Source organism: Emys orbicularis, chromosome 3 (genome assembly GCF_028017835.1).
Source record: "Emys orbicularis isolate rEmyOrb1 chromosome 3, rEmyOrb1.hap1, whole genome shotgun sequence".
Classification (NCBI taxonomy): Eukaryota; Metazoa; Chordata; order Testudines; family Emydidae; genus Emys; species Emys orbicularis.
Genome location: NC_088685.1, coordinates 158,845,171 through 158,865,230, shown reverse-complemented (window position 1 = coordinate 158,865,230; position 20,060 = coordinate 158,845,171).

The window sequence follows — 20,060 nt, the reverse complement described above, 5'->3', positions numbered from 1 at the left end:
TTTTTTAAGTTCATAGCCTTTTAAACTAAACAGGTACACCACAATTTGGAACGTGGAAAGAACCGAAATAGCCAGTTAGGACAGAAATAACAAATGTGATACCTAATCACAAAAGGGCCATGGTATCAAATGGATGTATGTGATAATAAGTTGAGATCATTGATATACTAAGCTATAGAAAAAAGACACCCCAACATTAGTAAGGTAAGGAAATACAAATAAGGAAAAGGGGGAAAATCCCCTACTAAATATGCATCAAACATAGCGACGTCAACGTAACATATTGTAAAAGTGGCATCCCAGCCTAGGAGCGGTAGGAAAGAGAGATGTAGTCCTTGGGAGGTGCCAGAATGATGATGGGGAAGGTGATGGTGATGAGAAAGATAATGGCTAACATTTCAGGTTGTTCTGCAGGAGATGGTGTGAGTATACGGATGTGCAGATGTACATTCTGTAGTGTCTCTATCTATTTTCCTAAGTTGGGGTGTTTGTGACTGTGCTAAATGTATTAAAAAACTATATTTGTAAATATAAAAGAGTTCCTATAGTGTGAGTGTTGCAACTGTGCACATTGGGGTTCCCAACTGTATAATAATTTGAATAATACTGGCCTTGATCTTGGGGCAAGAACCTGGCAACCCTCAAAATGATAACGGGATTCTTAAGTAATCAGTATAATTAATACATAATCTAAAGATCAGGCAACAAGATGCACATCTCTCTCCCTCCTGACCAGGGTTTTTCCAGGCTGCACATTTCCCTGCCTACGCTGTGATATCAACAGCAACCCAGACTGCCACTCTCTAGAAATTCCCAGGAAAACCGGTCAGTACTGTTTGTCCCAGTCAATACTGTTTGTCCCAAAAGTCCATTGTTGTCTGCCCCCTGGCTGAAGTTCATAACATTTCCTACGGTTCACAATAATATATAAACTTTTTATTCAATACAGAGGATTCCAAAGATACTTAAACTTAATTCAATAACGTTTTTAAGGATATTGCAGAAAATTGTCATATCTGTCACAATTCAGATCCCATCTCTGTAGCACACACAGAGTGTGAAAACCCCTAGTTGTGGTCTCTCATTCCCTTACAAGACCCTGTTAGGGATCTTAAATAGCACAAAGGACCTTAATAGGGCATTCTCCATGGGTGGACTTCACCCTTCCTGTAGACAGAAAGCAACATTACCCTCTCCTTTCTGGGATTTAAAAAATAAAAATCTCATCATTTGTCCAGGCCTCATGCATAGAAAAGTTTACTGAACCTGAAAGTGTTTGTATTGTTCTTTCCCAAGTACTTTTTTGTCCAGGTATATCACAAATCATTGGACATCAACGTTGAGGAGCCAGTTGATTAAATATTTCCACCTCAATATCTGTGCTACTGTTAACTACGTGAAAACTCCTTAATTTCACAAATGAAATGTTAATATTTGAGCCTAATCTGTAATTCCTTCTCCCAACAACATCTGAAAGACTGTTAGAGGTCCAGGCTGCCAGCACAAGCCTTTTCTGATTTCACATTCAAAAGAAGCTCCCATGACCTAGTGAAGTTAAGTGGAGAAGCTCTTAGACTTCATTATTTTTAAATATGATGTTCTTCCTTCCTTAACTCCAGAGGGCTGATGTAGTTCTTCCTGAATGTGGAAAGAGGAAATGATTGTGGTATTTGGTGGAATGAGTTTTGTATGGCTAACTTTTAATAACAACATTTTAAATAATGAAGAAGTTAGATGACACCCATATTTTAAAATACATTTATTCTGATTATTGTTGTTTCCCTCCACCCACACTTCCATTCCAGCATAATTTGCTAGCCAACCTACCGTACACATGAAATCCTAGAGCTATAGATTAATGTTTTATACTTCTCAAAAACTGGGAGTTACACACATTCACGTGTTATGCAATATTGGTTTTACCTGTAACATTTCTCAACATAGTGGCCACTCCAGTCAAGTCAGAATTGAAATTGGGAAATGATTATTTTATCCTCTGGTATATGTCTTTATTCTTGTTATATTGCTCCCATTATTTTCCACTTAAGAATTAATGTAGTCTGTTACTGCTGCAGAACCTTTTTCTCATGTTTCCTGTTTCAGTCTAAGGAAATGACTAATTAAAAACACAGTTATAACTTGATGTATGCATAACTTGTCTTGATGAGAGAACAGACTCTGGTACTATGACATTAGAACTGATGCAGAAATTATATTCAGGAGAACAGTAGCATAAAGACAGCTATAATATTTTTGAGGAACTATAAACTGGGTAATATGTAACCCTGTCTTTAAGTCCATATGAAATAGGGGTGGGAATTCTCTGCTGCAATCTAGAGCTTAAAGCACAAGAGTGGGAGTTGCATGATACACGTTAAATTGGAAGTTCTGCCACTGACTTTCTGTGGGACTTGGCAAGTCACTCCTTGCAGTGTTTCAGTTTCCCTGTATTGTAAAACTTCACATAGATGTTGTAATAGCTTAAGTAATATGCATATAGAAATTTGATATATTCAGATGGAAGGCAGTATAAAAATGTGAACTATTACTCTATTTGGGTCATTGTAATGTAATACATATTCAAATATTGATTTTTAACACATATCTGGACACTGTACAAACTTCCACAAAATTAATCCAGAATGGCCAAGAAATTATTACTCCAAACCAACAAACAAAATAAGTAAAAGATAAACCAAAACCTGAGAGGTGTTAGGGGGGGTGGGAGAGAAAAGAAGGAAAATTTGTCAAAAATTATCTGACTCAAATGGAAAAAACCTGCATCTAGTCTTGAAGTCAATCATCAGGAGTCTAGCAAACATACCTAAGGACAAATTTCCACAAATGGGATTCCCAGATGGAAAAGGCACTACCCCTGCTCTGATCCAGTTGAATGTGGGGATAAAGAGCATGAACAACTGTACTAATTGCTACTTTCTTGGAACTACATAGGGGAAAAGATGATCACCAAAGTATGGTCATAGAGCATTGTTTGCAAGTACAAAAATTAGAAAATATATCAGCAAATGTTTTCCTAGTCCAAGACATTTGGTCTGCTCCTCTTTTCCTGCGAATATCAAAAGCAGCTCAGACTTGTCCTTGCCCTTCAGCCATGCACCTTTCCTCCTCACTCCAGAGGAGCTGCATTCAGTTGTATTGAAGCACTAAATTATTAATAGTTTAAACATAAATGTAAAAATAATTCATTATTCAACCATAGTGACATGGACCATAGACTCTTAAGAGACCCTAAAAGACCTCTCAGGTGGCGCAAACTGCATGGGAGGCCATTCATAAAGATCAATCATAGAGTAACACATTTTCCATTTTGTTTTCTGACTTCTCCTCCAGTCTGAGACTTTGGGGAGCATAATGAACAATAAGGAGAAAGATATAGGGAAGAAGAGATAAATAGGATCGAAGGACACGATTTCCCAAAATAACATAGCTAAACTATTTAGGAATCACCACTTGGGACCTTTTCCTGCCAAAAGGTGCTTCTGCAGAGGAATGAAAACCAGCCTATAGTGTTTCATAATGGGATAGATGGATGAACTTGGTGGCAGCTCTACAGATTTTCTGTGGTGGTTTGCTGCCTTGTTATCTCATGATATCATTGTGGAATGTGTTGATTGGATTCTGATCCCTTCTGGGACCAGCTTATCCTCAGCTGTGTACTTTTCAGTGATGCTGAGCCTAAGCCACCTGCCACTTGTAGAAGATTTAGAAGTTTTCAGGCTCAGACTTTTTGTTTTAATTTAGCACAGTAATCAGCTTAGAATTGGGCCCCATTGTGCTAGGACTGTACAAATGTAGAATAAGAGACAGACCCTGCCCCAAAGACAAAAAGTAGAAAAAAAGATATATAACATACAAGCAGTGAACAATGTGATGACTATAAATGTCATGATAGTTCCACATTTATTTTCTTTTGTTATTTAAATCCTTTCAATGGGATTATGTTAGGAGGGGATTAGTTAGCAGAAAAGATGAAGAAAGAGAGTGGGCAGGAGAGGTTGAAGAAATCAGCCAGTAAGCACAGGTGATGCAATGTTCAGAGTTAAAACAGGCCAATGACGACATCAGTGGCCATCAGTTCTGTCTGAACAGGTTTTATGTACAGTAACTCCTCATGTAACATCGTCCCGGTTAAAGTTGTTTTGTTATTAGGTCACTGACCTATTAGAGAACATGCTTCTTTAAAGTCCTGCAATGTTCCCTTATAACGTTCTGCCCATTCTGCCCACCTGGCGCTCCTGCCGGGGAGCGGGGTTGGGGAGCGGGGGCATATCCCGTTTCACCCACCTGGCATTCCAGCTGGGGAACAGGCAAGGCCCGACTCCCCGGCTGGAACGCCCGGTGGGCGGAATAGGGCAAGCCCCTACACCCCTGTCTCAACCAAGCTTCACAATCATCATTGGTGAGTACAGTATTAAATTGTTTAAAATGATTTAAAACGTATACTGTATATGTTTATAATGTCTTTTGTCTCGCAAAAAGAATTTCCCTGGAACCTAAGCGCTTCCCCCCCCCCCCCCATTTACATTGATTCTTATGGTGAAATTGGAGTTGCTTAACATCGTTTCGCTTAAAGTTGCATTTTTCAAGAACATAACTAGGATGTTAAGTGAGGTGTTACTGTAGTTGTTTTCCCGGGTTTAGTCTCTGGCTGGCTCTTCCCTGTAGTTTCTTTCTCAAAAGTCATATGGCTGGAGAAAAAGAGGACACCGTTTGGGTCCTACTGACCTGGGGAGGACTGGTGTCCCCTGCACAGTCTGGGTTTAGGGAGTGCTAGGGTGAAATTAAACTGAAAGAAAATGTCTTCCTGAGCTGATTGGTATATTTAATTGCAGGTCTCACACAGTAAACCCTGTTATGACCAGAAGCGTCAGAGACGAAAGAGCTCTCACCTCTCTCGATTGGTGAAAAGGGAAAAGTGCTGCCATAGAGATCTTCATTTGCATAAAATAGCTACCCACAATTCCTTTGGTGACACTTGGGGAGTCACCATAACTATTTACAAACTTGGATTTGGGGGGACAGGAGAAGTGACCTCTCATACTGAAGAGGTCCTTTCCAAGTACTTAAGAGTCTGTTCATAAATCTGGAGTGTTTTGACTTCCTTCCTAGGGGACCTTTATGGGAAGAGAGGGTGCTGATTGAGGATTTAGTAGTGAGAGATGATGGAGAAGACAGTAATAGAGCTGAGTAGTCTTCAGTGAAGTTCTGCTTATCCAGCCTCCTAAAGATGAACCACTCAGTTAGGTTAGGTGATGGTTCCTCCACACAAGTAGCTCTCTTGGGGCTAGAGACAGACCTGTATAGAGACACTTGGACTGCTGCTGATCACCGATCCAGAGTATGAGTGGGGTTTTATGGGTGGGTGAGGTGGTGCATTCAAAGGACTATTACCCGTGGAATGGTCTCATCAATAGATCAGAAGGGAGTTAAAATGACTACCTACTGGAAAGGGGGGGTATTTTATTTTTTATTTGAATATATATTCTGTTGCTGTGTTTTTCCCAAATGTGACTGTGTACCCTTTCTCCTATCTCAGTGGTTTTCAAACTATTTAGGCTACATACCCCTTTTCAAATAACGTAGTCTACTGCATACTCCTGTTGTCAAAAGTTTGAAGGCTTTGAGAACTTTTTAGTTTTGAAAATACAATAAAGCTTTCTAGTTACAAGGCAAGGCATGGTATCAAAGAGCTCATGTCCATCATTTAGCTTAAAATTAGATTTTACAAATCCTAATAGTAGAAACATTTTCCTGACATTAAATTTTAAAAACTATTTTTTAAATATTCCTGTGGAGTGTTGATTGTGAACCCAAATACAAACATCATTGTTTTAGTACAGGTGAGCTAGAAAGAGAAACTGACAACAAATAAAAGCATTACTGCCTTGAACTTCTATGGCAGCAGGTCTTTCTCCTGCTGTGTTTGTTTGCCTAATTCTGTCTTCTAGTATCAGAAACTCAGTTCCTCACTCATTCAATTTTAATGGTAGACAGAAAAAGCTCTGACATGCTAAGCTTGTAGATTTTCTCCTGCAAGAACTGATGGGTAAAATTTTCAAATGTTCTGTGCCTTAGGCATTTAGGAGCCTAACTCTGACTTTCAATGAGATTTAGGCTCCTAAGTCACTTAGGCACCTTAAAAAAATTACCAAGCATCACTGAGGCCATGGCTATTCCTAGGGTATTTTATAAATAAAGTGAAAAGAAAGCTTGTATAAACAGTAGTACACACAACCCCAAGACATAGGAGTAGGAACTCTCCTTTCAATAGCCATTTTATGCTATAAAAAGGCATTAAACAAATGCTCATGTAGCTGACACATACATAGACAAGCTAGACAGTACTAAGTCACTGAATTCTACAACTAAATTTTATAAACTTGAGACTAGCTTCAGTACTAAATGAATTTAGTGATTAAACATCTGATAAGGTAAGAACAGCACACCTCATTACATGTTTTTGCCAGCCTACTCCTCCTTTATGGGGAGCCTGTCTAAAGTTCTGATTTCATCCTTAGCTCATCCTATTGTATTTCAGCATTGCAGTACATTCTTTATCTCTTTGCAAACTGAAGGTATGTTCATTATCCTGGGGCTTTATCTGAGTGGCAGTTTGGAAAATTCTATTTCCCAATGTATTGTATTAATGATTAACACAATCAGATATCTTGAGCATAGAAGCCATTTGCATCCCTTGATCCCTGAAGGACATAGTGTTATTAAACATTTCAGTGATGGCGTAGTAGCCACGTTGGTCCCAGGATGCAAGAGAGGTGAGGTAATATCATTTATTGGACCAACTTCCATTGGTGGAAGGGACAAACTTTCGAGCTACACAGAGGTCTTCCTCAGCTCTGGAGAAGGTAACCTTCTGTAGCTCGAAAGCTTGTCAATATTATCGACCTACCTTCTCTTTTGTATCCTGGGGTGGATAAAAATCAATGATTTTTTTTTTAATCAAAAAGATCGGATTTTTTTGATAAAATGCTTTTTGAGGAAAAAATTCTAAAGATAGTTTTAATTAAGATATCTTTGAGCTATAATGTATCTCATCATGGAATATGGATTATAAATTCTAATTCTATAGTATGAGACAATATATTCATGTAATGTTTAAGAAAAGTTTTGTAAACGAGTTCCAATAGTTCATGGATTAGGGACCCAAACTTATGGGGTTCCAGGGGCTTCTGTATAGATTATTTAGGTTAATCTTTCTATCTACCCAATGGGACTCAGTGCTCAGTCTAGAGGATACCATCAGAGATGCTTAGTTTTGCAGTTCTCAAACTGTGGATTTGTGTCTCCAGAGATAACATGCTTGTTAACTGCAAAAATGTTTTTAAATAAATAATATATAGAGGTGAGAAATAACAGACGTCAACCCTATTGTCTCTCTGCAAATTTGTGTACACAGAGTCAATCCCTTACCTCTCTCTAAAAGTGCAAAGTTTTAAAAAGTTCAATGAATAGAAGAATGTTGGGGGCGGAATAGATCTGGACAAGGAGAAGAAGTCAGGAGATAAATGTGAGAAGGGAGGGGCAGGTAGTAGAAACAAAAGTGAAACTGTTGGAGCAGCATATTCGAGAAGTCTTGAGGTCTTTCTGAGTGTAGCCTTCATTGATTTGAGATCTACCATACCATTCTCTCACTAGAAGGGAAAACCTATAATGGCAGCAGGCCGTAAAAGAGACCCAGGTTGGGAATAAGAACCATTCAAAAAATATGTGTTTGCTGATGATGTTTTAAAGAAAGTCACACCAGTGAACTGGTGGAAGTCACTTAAGCACTTCAATTCAGAGACTGCTGAAGTGATAATCTCACTTTTAACAGCAGTAGCTTCTTCTGCCAGTGTAGAAAGAATATTTTCTTTCTTTGGACTAATTCATTCCAAATTGAGAAATCGTTTGGGACCTGAAAAAGCAGGAGAGCTTGTTTTTCTTTTCCAGATTATGAACAAACAGGAAAATGAAGGTGACGACAACTGAATCAGCTGCAGAAGCCAATATTATAAGTTTCTCATGGTGACCTGGCTGACATAGTCGATTTAATTTTTTTTTAAATATTTCATTTAACTATTTTAGTTAAAAACAAACAATTTTAACAAAAACAAACCTGATTATAAAAAACTTGAATGTATAACAAAATTCAAAAATTCATATGCTTGTTTTGTTAAAATATTATATGTTTGCTGTGGAAGAAAAAAATCCAGAATACATGATGATGTTGTTTTAGTTAAATAAAACAATTTAAATGTCTGTCTGGTGATGTTCTCCTAATACAGCATGGCAAGAAAATCCACCAAGTATTAATGATTTATCTGTTGAATTGGAGATAATTCACCTCCCAATGACTTCAAAAATATCTGCTTCAATTACCTTTGGTAAATGAAATAACCAAACAATCATTCATTTTCTGATATAGCTGTAAAACTAATCTGAAAAGTTTTCAAAATAAATCACTTAAAAAATGTAGCGTGTGTACCTTCTAAAAATTAAACCTACATCTATCTCTCAGTTGTGAAGAATATGTATTAAGGTTGTAACAACCAAGAATGCACTTTTATGTAGAAATCCATGATTAAATAGAGTATTCCTAACTAGTGATTTAAATCATGATTTAAATCAATTTGATTTAAATCAAATCCACCCTGGTTGTAAATATTTAAGTATCCACACAGGCATTTGCACCAGTTTAAGCCATTTTAACTGATTTTTACTTAAACTAGTCGAAGTAGTGTGTGTGTGTTAGAGTGACCAGACAGCAAGTGTGAAAAATCGGGACGGGGTGGGGGGGTAATAGGAGCCTGTATAAGAAAAAGACCCAAAAATCTGGACTGTCCCTATAAAATCGAGACATCTGGTCATCGGTGTATGTGTGTGTGTGTGTGTTTGTGTGTGTATAGACCAGCCCATATAGACTCATGCTGAAGAGACATTCATTTGAATTAAATACACCTCTACCCCGATATAACGCTGTCCTCGGGAGCCAAAAAAACTTACCGCGTTATAGGTGAAACTGCGTTATATTGAACTTGCTTTGATCCACCGGAGTGCACAGTCCCGCCCCCCCGGAGTGCTGCTTTACCACGTTATATCCAAATTCATGTTATATCAGGTCACATTATATCAGGGTAGAGGTGTAATACTTAGTTATCTATTCAATGTGTGTGCTTTTCCAGATGGTTAAGATTGCCGTTTTATCAGAGCAAACTCCACTGCCACTGAGAGTTTAGTATTGGTGACAACATTCCTTTCATTTGAACCTACCTATCTATCCAACTAAAAGTGTGTTCTGTTGACCCTTACTTATCCAAATATATTGTTGCTCAAGCACTATGGATAATTAGGATTCTGCAGCAGCCAGATGATGCAATAGTTTGAAAAGATGGTGTAAATTTCTTTAAACTTATTTTACATGGTATCTAACATGATGATTTGTTTGAGGATTACATGTAAAATTATGACTAATGTTTCAATGGAGTACAACTACCACCCAAACAATATTGCTGTTTTAAAATATTTTTATATTTTTAAAAATACAAATTTTACAGTATCTGGATATGAACTGCTAAGGAATGCAGCTGGTTCCTCACTGCTATTTAATCCTTCGCCACTCATCCACACTTAACTTTGATACCCAAAACTAGCAGAAGTGTAAAAAATGAAGAAATTACATTTAAAATAAAAAGTTAAAGAGAAGGAATGAACAGGGCTATTCTAGTATTAGGTAATAAAGAAGAATTCCAGATAGATTAAGAAATAATATCCATACAAAGGTCAAAACATTACTAGATTATAAAATGTCATTTCTTATTCAAGGAATCCATGTGTAACAACCTAGTAATATTTTGACCTTTACCTATGCTTTTGCAAAGTTAAATTTGGGTATGCTGTCTACACTAAGAGCAGTTTGGTAGTGAAAGCTGTACCAGTATACCATAATGACAAAGCACTACTAGAGTAACTAGATCTTATACCAGCAAAATTGTGTTTTTGCTAGTATAACTTACTCCAGTTCCCCCTGAGCAAAATAAGCAACACAGGTAAAAGTGCAATTGTTGGTATAAATTGCATCTACATTAGGAGCTTTTGCCACAACTATGTCAGTCAGTGATCATACCTAATCAGGCCCCTGATCTACATACCTATTACGACAAAACTTTTAATATATACCTAGCATGAGTTAGGTGGGGCAAACTAGTGGTTAGGTATTATACGGCAGTGGAGAATAGGCTGCATTCTTTAGTGGTTATTTTATGTCAGTTTAACTTTTCTTTTTTAAAGAAAGGTGTAAGATTTGTAAAAGAAAAACCCACTGCTTCATGGTATCAGCTAGACTCCATTAAAACATTAACTCTTGAGTTTGAAATTATTCTTTTTTAAATGCATGTCAGTTTAAATTAGGTTGGTAATCAGGTTTGTAGGAGGGGAACCCTTCATTATCAGGTTTTTTATGATGCATCTTAATAGCAAGACTAAGACTTGAGCAAGTCTGTAGATGGTGGGTGGCAGCTTTTACCCGTATTGCAACAGAGTGCTTGATTTCATAGGTAGAAAATTGTATGGGCGTAAAATTTTAATATTGATCAGGCTCTACATTTCCTTGTCCTTCTCCCAATTTTCTAGTCCACTCTTCCATGCCCCCTGCACCTCTCATCTCTTCACCCAACATGCCCTGCTCTTACCTGTTCCTCCATTTTTCCTCCCTCCCTCAGCTAACACAATTCAGTCAGTAACGGATCCATTTATATTTATAACCTTGTTCTGTTCAAGCACTCTGCATGAATTTCTGTCTCCAGCTCTAGCCATAACTAACAGGAAAAAAATAATGTGCTCCATCTTTTCCCTTTAAAGTTAATTCTGCTGTGCACTGCCATTCTCCACCTTGGCTGCTAAACAGGGACTCTCTTCATGACGGCCCTGAAAACCCAGTAAGAAACCAAGATTAAATTTCCATCAGGAGGAAAATACAAATAGCCCATCATTTACTGTTTAAAAAACAACAACAACTAATGTTTGTTTCCCAGCTCCTAATAGCTTCCAGTAGGCCAGGCAAGTGTTTGCTAACTCTGGTCCTCAGGGCTTCCTTGCTTAGCATGCCACTGCTCCTTATAACTCTACTTTAGTGGGGCCCTAACTTAACCACTTTCTCAGTGCATGGAATTACAAGCTGTTTAATTATATCTCTTTGGAAAACTACAATGAACTCTTCCCTGATCTCCCTATAAAAAGAAATAAAAGGCACTACTACACAAACCCAAACTTAACAAATGTGGAGTGTATATACCATACTATTTTGAAGAGACAAGCCTTTATTTTCAAAAGTGAATTTCAGGCACATTTGACACAATGTAACTTTAGAACTCCTCTGATTTTTACAAAGCTTCCCCAGACACACACTATTCTGGAATAAGGTGCATCATGCAGTTTCTGGAAGAGTGGTGTCTTTTGGGGAAAATTATGGTGTGTGTTAAATTGAGTAATTACAAAATTTGTAATTTTCAAATAGGAAACTTGCTTCAACTTTAAGAAGCAACTACCTTCTCTTCATAAAGTCACAGTATCTATATTTCTAAAAAAGCTGCTCCATGAAAATCTGAGGACTACACTGCCTTCAGTTTCTTTCTACTCTGAACAGATGATTGTAGCCCTATTAGAATTCTTTGAGGGTGTCAACAAGCATGTGGCGGAGAAGGGTGATCCACTCGATAGAGTGTGCTTGGATTTTCAGAAAGCATTAGACGAGGTCTCTCACCAAAGGTTCTTAAAGAAACAGTCATGGGATCAGAGGGAAGGTGCTCTCATGGATCAGTAACTGGTTTAAAGATAGGAAACAAAGGGTAGGAATAAATAGTTGGTTTTCACAATGGAATGAGGTAAACAACAGGGTCCCTCAACCATCTGTACTAGGACATGTGCTGTTCACTCTTTTTCCAGTTATTATTGAATATGTTGAAAAGTGAAGTGGCAAACTTCGCAGATAACAAAATTATTCAGGGTAGTTAAGTCCAAAGCTGACTGCAAAGAGATACAGGGGATCTCACAAAACTGGTGACTGGGCAATAAAATGGCAGATAAAGTTCAACATTGACAAGTGCTTAGTAATGCACACTGGAAAAAATAATTTCAACTATACATATATAATGATGGGTTTTAAATTAGTGATTACCATTCAAGAAGGATCTTGAGGTCACTATGAATAGTTCTCTGAAAACTTCAGCTCAATGTGCAGCAGCAGTTAAAGCAGGGGTTCTCAAACTTGGGGTCGGGACCCCTCAGGGGGTCGTGAAGTCATTACGTGGGGGGTCGCGAGCTGTCAACCTCCACTCCAAACCCCGCTTGCCTCCAGCATTTATAATGGTGTTAAATATATTAAAAAGTGTGTTTAATTTATTAGGGGGGGTCACACTCAGAGGCTTGCTATGTGAAAGGGGTCACCAGTAAAAAAAGTTTGAGACCCACTGAGTTAAAGAGGCTAACAGCAGGGGTGAAAGTAATTTAAAGGACTTACCGGTACACCAGAGTCCTGAGTGGGGGCATGGTCTCAACCGGAAGAGGCGGGACCTTTTGAGATTTAAAGGCCCTGGGGCTCCAGCTGTGGCTGGGAGCCCCAGAGCCTTTAAATCACCATGGAGCTACTAGCTGCTGAGGTGGCTGGGAGCCCTAGGGCTCAGGGGTGAATTAAAGGGCCCGGGGCTCCGGCCGCGGCGGAGCTCCGGGCCCTTTAAATCATGGTGGGAGCTCTGCTGCCGCTACCCCGGGGTGGCAGGGCTCAGGCGGGGATTTAAAGGGCCTGGTGCTTCTGCGGGCTGTTGCTCGCCACTTCGCTGGCCTCCACTTTCCCAGCACCAGTCCTCGGTACCGTGAACCGGTCACCTTCCCTGTGGTGCCGCTCCCTGGTGCAGTGGTGATCCCCAACAAGCCATGGCTACCAGCACGAGGCCACCTCAGCTCCACCCTAGTCTCCTAGGGATGAATCTTCCACGGGGTCTGAGAGTGAGCCCTCCCCACCCCAGAGGCATCATCAGCACTGGTCTTACAGGCCGGAGCCCTCAGCAGGCCCGCCGTCAGGTCCCTGGCCATTCACCCAATGGCCACCCCAGTGGTGGTATTGGACCCTTTGGGGGTTCCCTTCCATGCCGTGCTCATATTCTCTCCAGGCATCCTTGGTCGTTTCTGAGGGCCAGGCCTTGGCTATGGCAAGGATGAACCAGCTGCAACACCCATGGCTGCCTCCTTCCCTGACGAGGTGGTGGCTGGACCTGCCAACCTTTTGCTACCCGACGATTTCCGTGCCTGCCAGGAGCTGCTTGAAAGAGTGACCTCCAACTTGGGGCTGGAGATTGTGGTGCTCAAGGAGCCGACTGATAACCTGTTCAACATCTTGGCTACAGCAACTACACTTCCCCAAGTGAGGGACCTTCCTGGGACCAAAGTATTGTATTCCTGGACCTAATGATCTCCCCCCCGTCCCTGTTAGAGCCTCTATCAAGACAGGATTTTTGGTGACTGTTATCGCCGCTCAAAGGATAAGCTAGATTTAGGCGTTAATGGCAGGACCTCTTTTACTATATTTCACAAAGACAAGATGACTGTTTTTTGATCTCACCCTAGGTTCTTATTCAGAGTGGTCTCAGGCTTTTGTTTGCATCAGTGTTTTCCCCAAACCTCATTTGACTCCTGGAGAGGCAAAACTTCATATGAGTGGTGTCTTTAGGGCACTTTTCTACCACCTCCATAGAACAAAGCCTTTCCATAACTGGCCTAGAACTTTTTTTGTAATATTTGGGACAGGTCTAGAGGGCTCGTTATTTCAACCCAGAGACTCTTGAAATGGATATTTGATTGCATAAAGATCTTCTGTGAACTAAATAAATTAGATCCACCTTCTCATATTAAAGCAAACTATACTAGGCCCCATGTTTTTGCCAATACAATTCAATGCTATGTAGACATCATGCCAGCAGAAGTGGCAGAGTGTAAAATACACTTTACCAAAATAGTTTTGGCAGTGTCACCATGACAACAGAATTTTTACCACTGCAACTTTCTAGTGCAACTTTTTAGAGAGACAGGCTTGAAAGTCTTCACCTAACACTCTATATTATATTAATGAGAGTGATAAAGTTAAAGAGTTTGGAGGTTATATGACCCTTAGGGGGATTGTTGTACATGTAGCAGTAGCTTCATAAAATGGACTCTTAATAAAACAATTTAATTATGAACATTTGGGGAATCTGCCTATGTACAGTTTACAAATTGTTTGATATTGGAGACCCTGTGTCAGACTGCAAACTCCATTTTGAATGTGGGTCTTTTAGCCTCTGTCTTTTCACCTCCATCTTGGACTAAAATTCCAAGTGGTGGGGGCATGGAGCTATCAGTGATAGGCTGTTAAATTTTGATGATCATTTAAATGGAGCACTCTCGGACAAAGCAAGGGCTACCATCCAGGCTAAACTAGTTTTTCAAAATCTGAATTCTAGGAGTGATGGTAACTAAGCAACAGAATCTGTGGTAAGGTACTTTCATTAGCTGATGAGGCTGATTGGGAGTCACCTGACAAAGAAGGGGGAGATAATAAAAGAGGGTTTCTAACGAACCCTGGGGAGGGGGGCAAGGAGAGAAAAGACTACAGATACTCCATGATTCAGGGGAGAAACCATGTGCAGGAGGGCAGAGAGAGAGAGAGGAAGAATCCTGAACTAGAGGACTCTGACCTAAGTCCAAAGAATGCTCTAAGAGTGGTGAGGAAATTGAGGCAGGGAATTGTGTATAGGGTTTTATTATTTTTTTGTCCAGATCTGTATACTTATTGTGCTTGCCAACAGAGAGTGGTTTTTGGGAACCCTTGTAAAGTCTGTGTGTCTGTGTTCAACTACTACATATCATTGAAGAGGTGAACTGTGTACCCAGAGTGCCCACAATGTTGAAGCTTTGGGAAAAGGGTGTGTTTAAGTCTGCGGGGTCAGTGCTGGCCTGGGTGCTTAAGACAGCTAGGTCGTGTGGTCCTATTTCTGGGAAGTGGAACTAGGAGCCTGTGCCCTGGAAGTGTACCAGAGAAGCCAAGGGAAAAGGCAGTTGCTGCAGCCTATTCAGGCCAAGGGTAGCTTAAGAGCACAAATCAAGCATATTGGGACCCAAACACAGCAGTCTTGTGAATGTCCAGCAGAGGGAGCTTTCTCAGAGCTGTGACTGGATAATCCTTGTAATTGCTGTTCATCCATGTGTCCTTTTTGTGTATAATTCCTTTAGTTTTCAGTCTTCTGAAATATTAAACCTTGAGTGTATATATAAAATATAAACAAATTGTCTCTGTCATATAAGAACAAATTTAAACAACAACCCAATATCACTAGAAGTGAAAGTACAGATTCCAATATTTAGTTGAAGGTGTCGTATTGTCATCAGGAATCCTATTTTTAGTGATATATCTTTATTATGCCTAATTTTATATTTCTTGAGGAACCCAAATTGCCATTCAATGTGCATTTGGGGCTCTTAAAAATGTATGATTGGGCCCTATTTGTTTCTGTAACTAATTAATTGCACTTCTAATTCTCTTTTAAACAGGTACAAATCTGAACTTGAAAGAAGTTAGCAAACATTGATTACAGGAGACTTATCATTCAGGAGTACACCACAGAAGAATTTTGCTGCTCCTTTAACACCAAATCAAAATCACAATGGTAACCCCCACCCCCCGTGTCTAGTATGCAATTGAATAAAATGTAAATTCCTTTGAAAGTACATGTCACTCCAGAAAGCATAAAAGAAAACAAAAGGTGAACGAAGAAAACAGCTGACCATGTGTTTGGCTTATAATCTGCTAATGTCTATAATTTTCCAGTATTTGAAAATTAATTCCCATGAGTGAATATGTAGGAATTTAAGTGAGCATGCTTTATGAGTCCGAGAATATGCTTTGTCTTGATTCAGGGGAGGTACAAATGCAGATACTAATATGGACAGAACATATGTACATCCTAACTAATTATGTTCTATAACAAAATATTCAGGTGAAGTTTTCATTAAAAACAATTGAAATTCAGTTTTGCTGGCTGGCGAATCGGGGGCTTGAGGGATTTAGTAGTAAGTGCTCAGAGTTCAAAATGCTTACCAGTGACAATGTACCATCGCAAAATTTGCTTGAGTTTAGGGTTGTGAAATTCAGAATCTACAATACAAAACAAAACACACAAATTTCATGGACACTAAAACAAGGTACTACCATTTGACTTGCATTTGGCTACCTGACTAACTGGAGTTGGAGATCAGTCCTTGTTCTCATTTGAAAGCTGAGATTTCAGATGCTTTCGGAAGATGCAAAGCATTCTGGCTATGGTGTTCCTTGAGAAAGTGGCTGCTACAGTTATGAAGGAAGTGGAGAGAAGCAAGATAGGAATCTGAGTGATGTGACTTTAGGCTGAGTTTTCAAATGTGTGGTGAGTCTCATTAGCAAGAAGTTAGGTGTCCAACTCCCACTGACTTTTCTTTTTAAGCTCCTTTGAATCTCAATGCCTGATTTTTCAGTCATGCTACAAACGAATGTTAATGCCAGGGGAACGGTGGGAAAACATTCTTCATTCAGGCCATATTACAATATACATTTGTACCCCTGGTATTGGTCCCTCAGTCTAGTGGTTGCATTTTCATTGTGGCACTGAGTTCCAGATCTCAGTTTTCAGTCCCTGAACTATTCAGTTTTATTGGTTTTAGAACTCCCTTTGAGTCATTGTCTTAATATATCACTAGAGATTAATGAGGGCTGTTGCTTTTATCACCCTTGTCTAATATTAGACATAAGAAATGGAATAGGAAAGATATTATGTATAAAATGAACCAGATTATTAGCAAATATTCCTTGTCAATTTGTAGATTCTAAGTTTGAAGAACTCCAAGAAAAATACAATAAAGAAGTTGAAGAAAGAAAAAAACTGGAGGCAGAGCTGAGAAATATCCAGATTAAAGTATGGGTATAGAGTATCTCAGCATTATAATCTCATTTAATGTGTGAAATGGAGAAAGGTGCAGTTCTTCAAAATTAGCCATATGATTTTTCAGGGAAACTGGTAAAATTAAATTTGCTCACTGTTCATGCCATTGAGATTAAAGTATAGATTTAAGAAGAGTAAGCAGTGGGTATGGTTAATTTCCTGGCAGCATTTCTGAAAAGTTAGTACTAATTAGAATACACAAAAAGGACTTTTTAAACATATTGTTGTCATGTAAATAATCACACAGTATTGGGGCCCTTAGTGCTTTAGTCAAAAACCCCATTCAAATGTTAGATGTATTGGAAAACCAAGTTCTGTAAGTACCAATAGCAGCTTTTTTGTATTTTTAGAACATAAGGCTGGCCCTACTGGATCAGACCAATGGTCCATCTAGCCCATTATCCTGGCTTCCGGATGGTGCCAGATGCTTCAGAGGGAATGAACAGAACAGGGCAATTTATTGAGTGATCCATCCCCTGTCATCCAGTCCCGGCTTCTGGCAGTCAGAGGTTTAGGGACAGAAAAATATCGGATATTAGAGCCAAAACATGTTTTTTGAGTCCAGGTATTTTGTAAAAGTAAGTGCAAATAAATGAGTCTCTCTCTTGTGTGTGGAATGATTTGCATGTAGAATTCTTGCTAATGGGATCACCACACATTTGGAGATGAATAGAGCCCATAGTCTAAAATGTAGCTACATTTGTCCACAGAACACAAATGAGGATCAGAACTAATTTACAGTAAGTCTAGAATGAAGTACAAAAATGAATATTATGCATGTCAACAGCTAGCTTTACAAAACTGATCTGATCGTGAGGAATGTGCAGGGAAGGTACCTCAATGTTAATTGATAGGATGCCTCTCTTAAAAAACAAAACAAAAAACTTGCTCTACTAAATATAAGGAACCACAAGTCAAACTTCTTGTCCTTGAGATGCTGGCCAGCTTAGATATATTTGAATTGCAGATAGTACTCTCCCAACGCTCTTCAGCTGCCTGTGATGTTAATCGGCAAAGTATTCCAGTCAGTTGACTGCTGGGGGTATAAAAGCAGACTCGTGTGAATCATATAGTACTTTGTGTTGATGGATGATCTGTGTCGCTGACTCTGTTATCAAAAATTGTAACTGACAGTTTGACCAATTGCCCTATCTTATTTCCACCATACAGTAGTGAATTAATTCTCTTATGAATTGTCAGCTGTGTAAAGGTAGATATGCTTCCCCCCCCTCTTTTTAAATGGAAAATAAATCATTCTCATCCTCAAAGTACTAAGAGTCACAGAGAGATTGCTCGGCATCAGGCTTCTTCATCGGTGTTCTCGTGGCAACAAGAAAAGACACCAAGCTGTCCTTTATCCAGCAGTCAAGAAACCCCTTTAAAGAGAAGTTTTACTTTTCCCATTCTCCATGGGAACAAGAGGCAACTCCTAGCCACCGTGGCTTAAGATCAAAGAAGACAGATTTCAACAACAGTTTCTTTGACAATTGTAATAATTCTTCTGTCATCGAGCAATTAAAAACACAGAACCAAGGTATCTTGCAAGTGTAGTTATGACTTTAAATCTATTTTGTAAATAAGAACATCTTATTTTTTTAAAGATAATTAAAACCCTCTGTGTTTAAGGACTTCACTGAAGACTGTTTTATATATAAAATAGGGGTAAAATACCTACTCAACTTGTAAGATGTTTTGAGATCTCTGGGTAAAAAACACTATGTACATGTTTATTAATTATTTTATTGATTTATAAAGTTTTTCCAGTATGAAAAAAATTAACTGAGCTAAGAAACTGACTTGTTTTATTGTGTTTTTGAATTTAATTCTTTGGAAGATCCTGTAGAGTAATCTGTTCTATCAAGAAGTCATTTTTCATGGAGATCCTTGCCTGGTTAAACTAAAACCATAGTAGAATGAGCATCTGGAGCTTCTTCAAATGAGAAGTCTTTCCCCCCACCATCCCCCCTACGGCTACACTAGAGAGCTTAAGCTTAAGCTCTCTAGTGTAGCCACTCTAAGCCGATGGGATAGAGATCTTCCGCTGGCTTAATTACTCCGGGCCCCGCAAGCGGTGGTAGCTATGTCTCCTGCCGACACAGTGCTGTCCACACTGACGCTTAATTCTGTGTAAGTTATGTCGCTCAGGTGGGTGACTAATTCACACGACTGAGCAACACAACTTATGTCGACTTAAGCTGTAGTGTAGCCATAGTGTCAGTGCAGCTGTGCAGAATAGCCCCTTGGAAGTCTTTGTAAACATTTAATGAACACTATAGGATGAACCTTATCTTCAGCAGATAAGGTGACCGGTGACTTAAGGCCATTTCATGTCTTCTGCTCTGCCACCTGTCTTTGGTCTTCAGATTTTCTGTCAGTAAATTTTGTTACATTGTTGGAAGTGTTTGGGACAGTGTCTGTATCCTCCATTTTTTTTTTCAGTGAATGGATGGGTCTCCTTTCTTAGATTTCTACTTTAATCCAATTAAGCCAAAATCGTTGGCAAATGGTCTTCGGAAAAGATAATTTTTTAAATGGTAATGCTGTTCTGCAGGATAGTTGTCTCAATTCAAACACTCACCCTTTGCTTACCGTTAGTTTAAATGGGAAGAGTTTTCATTCAAGGCTTAGTTTATATGCACGGTCACATCGTAAAGTTAATTGCAAACCTAAGATGAAGTTTCAGCTTTGGAAGCCTGAAGGTTGTTGTTTTTTGTTTGGTTGGGGGGGTGGGGGGGTGGGCGGGGGAGGAGGAAGGGGATGGGGCAGGGTGAAGGGTCAATGACTGAAAAAAGGAAAATTCTCAACTGCTATTGGCTGCCATCTGTTTGTTTGCAGATAGAGTACCAGTGGAATAGGTCTTCATAAAAGAATGATCAGATCATTTATTTCACATGCTAATAATCTGAAATTGATGATTACTGTTCTTCATGTGCAAAATTCCATTGAAGTCTGTGGAAAAGAAACTATAGATTCTGAGCCTCCCCAAACACACACACGTGTATCATGACAAAAGCAGTTTTGATTTTTAGATATGCAGTGTTT